Source organism: Elephantulus edwardii, unplaced genomic scaffold (assembly GCF_000299155.1).
Source record: "Elephantulus edwardii isolate Elephantulus edwardi_28Jun2011 unplaced genomic scaffold, EleEdw1.0 scaffold00026, whole genome shotgun sequence".
Classification (NCBI taxonomy): Eukaryota; Metazoa; Chordata; class Mammalia; order Macroscelidea; family Macroscelididae; genus Elephantulus; species Elephantulus edwardii.
In genome coordinates this window covers 18,673,658-18,680,561 of record NW_006399776.1, presented here as the reverse complement: position 1 = coordinate 18,680,561, position 6,904 = coordinate 18,673,658, and positions in this window count along the sequence as shown.

Here is a 6,904-nt window from a genome sequence, read left to right as displayed (position 1 = left end):
TTTTAAGGTCTAGTTCTAGTTCTAGTTTGTTTTAGTTTCCTAATAACTAAGTGCCACAGTTTTTGTATACACAGCATCGATCATAATTCTGTATTAGACTCTCGTGTCTAGTGTTATCATCATATTGTAATTGCCAAGAATTTATGAGGAAATAAGTGGCGTTTTTTTGTAAGTAATTTCATTTATATGTCCAAAGACATTTTACATGTCTGAAAAGCTTAGGGAAGATATTTCTTTAAAATTCAAATTGTAGTTATTAAAAAATAAGTCAAAAGTGTTTGTTTCAGTTAAGAGATTCAGTTGTCATAATGACTTACTTAAAATAAAGGAACAGAGTATGAAAAGGAAGGAAAGATAAACTGAAAACTAGGAGACCATGACATTTACATAGTGCTAGTATGTAATTAACTCAGTTATTCTTAAAATACAACAAAATAAAGCAAACTAGCAAACTATGTCAAATTGGCAGGATTTCCCAATTCCTGCTATCATCGTTAGGTTGTTTAGAACACACTGCAACCCATATATGACAAACTGAAAGCCCACGTGATCCTGTGCCATTCACACAATATCTATTGTGTTTTAGTACACTGTGTAGTCACTGTTTCAAATGACCTCTTTGAGGTTTTTCCTTTCGTTGGCTAACCTACTTTTCCAAGTATGATATTCTCATCCAGTGGCTGGCCCATCTTGATAACATACTCAAAACAAAAGAAATGAAGTGTCACCATACTTGCTTCTAAGAAGCAAAATAGACATTGCCGATGTATAATTAATGCATAGAAATAGGCTTTTTGGTAAGGCGCTTTTCTGCCAACCCAAAGGCACACTGTTTGAATCCACAAGCTGATCCATGGGAGAAAGATGGGCAACCGCCTCCCAGGCAACTTACTGCCTCTGAAAATCCACTGTATGATCAGTTATGAGTCGATTTCAACTCAAGATACATAACACAAACAGCAAGGTTAAATATATTAAAAAATAAATTTGGGTACAATACTGTTTGTAAGGTGTCTAAGCTATAATTACCACTTGTTAGAAATGGAACTTAAATTTTAAAGATTGTAAGAAAACTTAGGAATGCCATGCTTGACAAAATATTTTTAACAATATTTATAGCATATATTAAGTAATTCATTGCTACTTGGATTTTTCTAAGTGATATTTACAAAATATCATGCCTGAGAAATGGTCCACTTTGAACCATGACATTGAATCAAGTAGTTCTCGTCTGTATTACTGAGTAAATGGAGAAAAACCAAGATTGTGTATTCCCTAAATGTTTTTTTAGTCGAAAAAGGGAAAAGGAAATATTAAGTTTCAATTTTAAGCCAAATGATAAGACATAAGTGTTTTTTCATCTGTATGCTTATGATTTTCCCTTTTCATTAATGTATTAAGCAAATAAGAAAATAACTTTCTATGTTAGAAGTATGTGGCACTGTATTGTAAACTTAGGTATATGTTGCATAAAGATGTCAACAGTATTGACATGAGAGTTAAATGTGTATGTATCAGGAAAATGATAAAATAGTATAATTTATTTGAAATAAAAGTAAAATAAATTAATTTAGGTTATATGTGTGAATTTCTCTCTGTTGCAGTCACATGTTCTAAAGACCAATTATTGAGAAGGCATTTTATTCGTGTTATAGAAGTGTCAAAAATAATTCTTTTAAATAGCATATCTATCTTGAAAACATTTTGAAAATTAACAGTTTTTGTTCGGTTAAAATATAAAAATGTAAAAAAACCCCACAATATAAAAATGTAGAATCTTTTGTAAGAGGAGCCATCAATCTTCAGGATTTTTGTGAAGAATTCTAAGTCCTAAATTAAAAAAAAACACCCCAACTATGAAAAGCTGTAACTTATTAGGATACCACTTAATAAGGAAGGATAATGATATGAGTGCCTGGATTGATAGAATGGCTCTGAGTCTGAGAATAAACCAACACAAACCAAAATTAAAAACACCATCATGGACAATCTTTGAAGAATTTCCAGACTTTTCAACAAAAATTTTGAATGATGTTTGTTTCCAAAAATATTTAAGGGAAGTGTCAGAGTGCTATACAATGTAATGTGAGTGGCTTTATCATGAGAATAGTAAAATTTAAACTTAAAATTTAAATTTAATGTCACTCCCTTTGAACAGGTGTTGATGGTTTTTTCTTCATCAAGATTGCTTTAAGCACTGGAGAACCTGGGTGCACCCTTGGATGTAGGAACGAAAGTCAAATAATAAGTTATCATCTGAGTGGTGACTAATACCCCAATATGTAATCCAGGTCATGAATATAATCTTTTCTGGTCTAGGGCATGTCAAGGATGTGTTAGAGGTGGGTGCAACCTAGTAGAGTTTCTGCTGATCTCAGAGAAACATAGTCTGATCTACCTAGTTAGAGATGATGTTCTTGCCAGTCAAGTGGATGGGCATAGAAACAATACCTAGTAAGAAGTGACTAGGTTAAGAAGACAGACAGCCCCTGGGAACTTGAAGTGTTTACGTGTGGCCAAATGTGATAACGGATTATGTTGGGTATAGGTGTCCAGTAAGAGTGAAGTGCCACCATCAGAAGAGCTGCCCCTGTTAATCTGGCAGCTCATTGCAGGTCAGCTATTGTACAGTCCACAGGCTCTCAGAAGAATGTTTTGAGAGCATGTGGCTCCAAATACAGAATCCTGTGGACACAGTCTGAGGTAGAGCTGAGTGTGACAGGAGGGGTAGGGATAACAACAACTCACTGTCATCTTGTCAGAACCAACTCATAACTCACTCTCCAGAGGGCTTTCAGAGATTGTAAATAACACAATTGGAGACTGGCCATTTCTCTATAAAGATGGTAGATTCAAACTGCCTGCCATTGGGTTGGCAGTGCAACTTCTTATACATGAAGCCACCAGAACACAGGAGGTAAATCCTACTCTCTACCTGGTGTGGAGTGATGGGAAGGGGGAAGGTCAATTACTTGAGGAGAAGAAGGAAATTCATCCTGGATCTAGTACACTCACAACAGTCTTCTAAAAATCAAGGAGGATAAAGAAGAGTCTGTGTCACAAAGGAGATAATTTCTGATGTTGGATAGACCTTAGATAAAAGAGGACTCAGAAAGATGTTTGTTCACTGGAAAATGGGGGGAAAATTGTTTTTTCTCCCTTCCCCTGAATCTACAATGTGCTTTAATATGAATGATCAAAAAAGCACCTCAATACCAGTAGTAATAAAATTATCTAAGCATAAAAAAAGAAAGATGTTTGTTGTTGTTTTCAGATGTTTTCGAGTTGACTATGACTCATAACATCCCTATGAACAATAGGTCCGAATTTTACCCTTTTCTTTGAGCTGTGACAAGAGTATTGAATATATCATGGACTGGTAGGAGAAAAATAAGTTTGTCTTGGAGAAGGTGAAGTGAGGCTGCTCCTTGGAGGCAAGGATTCTGAAGCTTCATCTGACATACTTTGGACATATTGCAAGGCAGGATCAGTCCTTGGAGAGGGACATCATGCTTGGGAGGGTGGAGGGACAGTACATGAGAGGAAGATCTTTGATGAGATGGATTGATTCAATGACTGAAGTAATGGGGGCAGGTGTATCAGAGAAAATAATATTGGCACAGAATAGAGCAGGGTTTAAAATTGTTGTACATAAGGTCACTATGAGTCGCAAGTGACTTGATGGCCCACCACCACCACAACCCTATTCTGTGCTATCCTCAACATCTCTGATATAATGAAGCCCATTCTTACAATCACTGTGTTAACCTGTCCTTTTGAGAGTTCTTTTCTTTCTCACCAACTTTCTGCCTTTCTCAGCATGATATCTTTTTCCAAAAATTGGCTCCTACTGGTAACATGCTCAAAGTACATAAAATGAAGTTTCGCTCTCCATGCCTCTAAAGAAAATCCTGACTATATTTCCTCTGAGACAGATTTATTTATTCTTTTGGCAGTTCCTGAAATATTCAGTGCATTGCTCCAACACAATTCAAAGACATTAATTCTTCAGTCCTTTTTATTCATTGTCTCACTTTTAGCTGCACGGCAAGTAATTAAGAAGACCATGCCTTGAATTAGGTGTATCTTAGCCTTTAAAATGACATCATTGTTCTTTAACATACTGGGGAGGTGATTGATAGCATATTTCCCCAGTGCAAGATTTTCCTTGATTTTAGGACAGCTAGTACCAAAGAAATTTATTGTGGATCCAAGGAAGAGGAAATAATTGACTACTTCAATCTTTTTTTAATCTATGATGATGTTGCCTGTTAGCCCAGTAATGATGATTTTTGTTTTCTTGATGTTGAGGTCTTGATGACTCTTCGTGACCTTAGGAATAGTAGTATATCTCAGACTTGCTCTGTCTTGTGTCATTCTCATGATCTTTGTCATTCTCCAACTCATAAAGATAGTAATTTTGTTAAACCATCTCATTGAACAACTTCCTCTCTTCCACCAACTTACTACCTTTCCTAGCATGATGTGTCTCCATGTACTATTCCTTCTGAACATATGCTTAAAATAAGTGAGATGAACATTCACTATCCTTGCCTCTAAGAAGCATTCTAATTATACTTCTTTAAGGATAGATTTGTTTGCTCTTTCACAGTTTATGGCATATTCAATATTCATCATGAATACCACAATTTAAAGGCATTAATTATTCTTCTATCATCCTTATTCATTGTCCAACTTTCAGATGCATAAGAAGCAATTCCAAATGCCATGACACATGTCATGTGGGATCTTAGACACAGTGGATCATAGTTGATCAGGTAAAGGCCCAAATCATAAGGCTCAAAAACAGAGACAAAATGGGACCAAACTTAGAAGCCCTAGTCTATGATAAAAATAGACTTGTTAATAGAGTCAGAAATACATAACTAGAAGAAGAAAAAAAAATACATGAAAATTAAGTCCTTGTGTGCATAAAAATCTTTTTTCCAATAGGTTGTAAAGAAAACCTACACACTGGGGAAAAACATTTGGCCATGACATTTCAGACAAAGGTCTCAGATTGAAAGTTTACAGAATACTATAGGGTCTTAATTAGAAAAAAAGGTTTTAATTAGAAAAAAAGAGTGTTAATTAAATAATAAAATGGGCAAAAGATGTGGAAAGACTTTTCACAAAGGAAAACATTCAGATGGCCAACAGACATATGAAGAAATGTTCAAAATTACTGACAATCAGAGAGTTTCAAATTGAAATCATAATGAGATACCCCCTCACCTCACTAGTAGTAGGAAAGCTTAATAGAACAGGCAGCTATAAATGTTGGAGAGGACATGGAGAGATTGAAAAACAGTGCTTGTGGGATTGTAAAATGTATAATCATTCTGGAAGTCAGTTTGGCATTTCCTCAAAGAAGCTGAAATAGAAATTTCATGTTATTGTTGTGTACCTTTGGGTCAGAACCAAACCATAACTGACCCTTCCTCAGGTTTTCAGAGACAGTAAATCACATGAGAGGAGATTGTCCATTCTTGAACTAGCTCTTCCACTGCTAGGAATATATTCCAAGAACTAAGCATGGATGAAGAGATACACACCTATGTTAATGGTGTTATTCATAACATCAAGAAAATGGAAACAGCCCAAATACCCATGAACAAATGAACAGAGTGAGAAATTGTGGTACATTTGCACAATGGAACACTGTGCAGCACTAAAGAACAACAATTTTGTAAAATACTATGTAAATGGGAGTGTCTAGAAAACATTATGCTGAAGAAACCAGCCCAGTCTCTTAAGGACAAATATTGAATAGGACCATTATTGTAAAAACCTAAGAATAGTTAGTAAGATGTATATGAACATCCGGAAGGGGAAAGGGAGAGGGGAAACAGAGAAAGAACAGGGGATGATGGAAATAACTGGGACAGCAGAATTCAGTGGAAGGATGAGGGATGGTGGAGAAAGAACAGGAAAGATTCAATGGGGACCCAAAAAGACAGGGTAATGGGTATTTCTATTAGTTGTTCTTAGGGGCCATTGAGTCAAGTACAACTCATAGTGACACTATGAACAATTGATATGAACCCTGTCCTGTCCTGTGCCATCCTCATAATCTCTGACACATTTGAGCCCATTATTGCAGTCATAGATCAATAGTTATTACAACAATACAGTGTATATGAATGATTGTATGAAACCACGTTAATGAAAGATTGTTTAATACATTATGTACATTAATGAAACACAAAGTAAATTAATTATTGTATGCAAACCAATAAAAAAGAGTAAAAAATATCTAGTTATAAGTCCTGAAAATTAAAAATACAGTATCTGAAATTTGAACATTCAATATACCAGCTTAAAAGCAGATTGTATGTAACTAAAAAGGTGGGGAATTGATTTAGAAAAATTATCAAGCAAAAATAAGGGAAGAAAACAAAATATAAGCTGCAACAGTAACATTAAGGTAAGGGACAGATTGAGGAAATTCACAGCATAAGAAACTATCAGCAACTGACGTGTTTGGAATCACAGAAGCCAAGGAAGCTTCAGATATAAGTTATCAGATCAAGGGATGGACAATGGGAGATAGATGTTGAAGGCAGTGGGTAGAAGTGGACGGGTATTCTGGTGGATGGTGGAGTAGGGAAATAAGTGGGTAAAGACACGTGTGCCAAAGGCAGAGACAACACTGATACTAATAGCTAACTCCACAATAAGGCATATATCTTTCACTTTTTCTGTAAAATGCTTGTCTGTCAGATACTTCTCTAAATCTGAACATTCAAATTAAGACAGACTAGGAAGAAGGATTGGCCATCCACTTCTGAAATAGCAGGCCTCTGAAAACCCTGTGTACAACAGAACTCACGTAGAATAACAGAAAGGGCAACTGAGGTGGAGCTTTCAAATATGGAAATACAAAGGAAGAGAAACAGTTGTA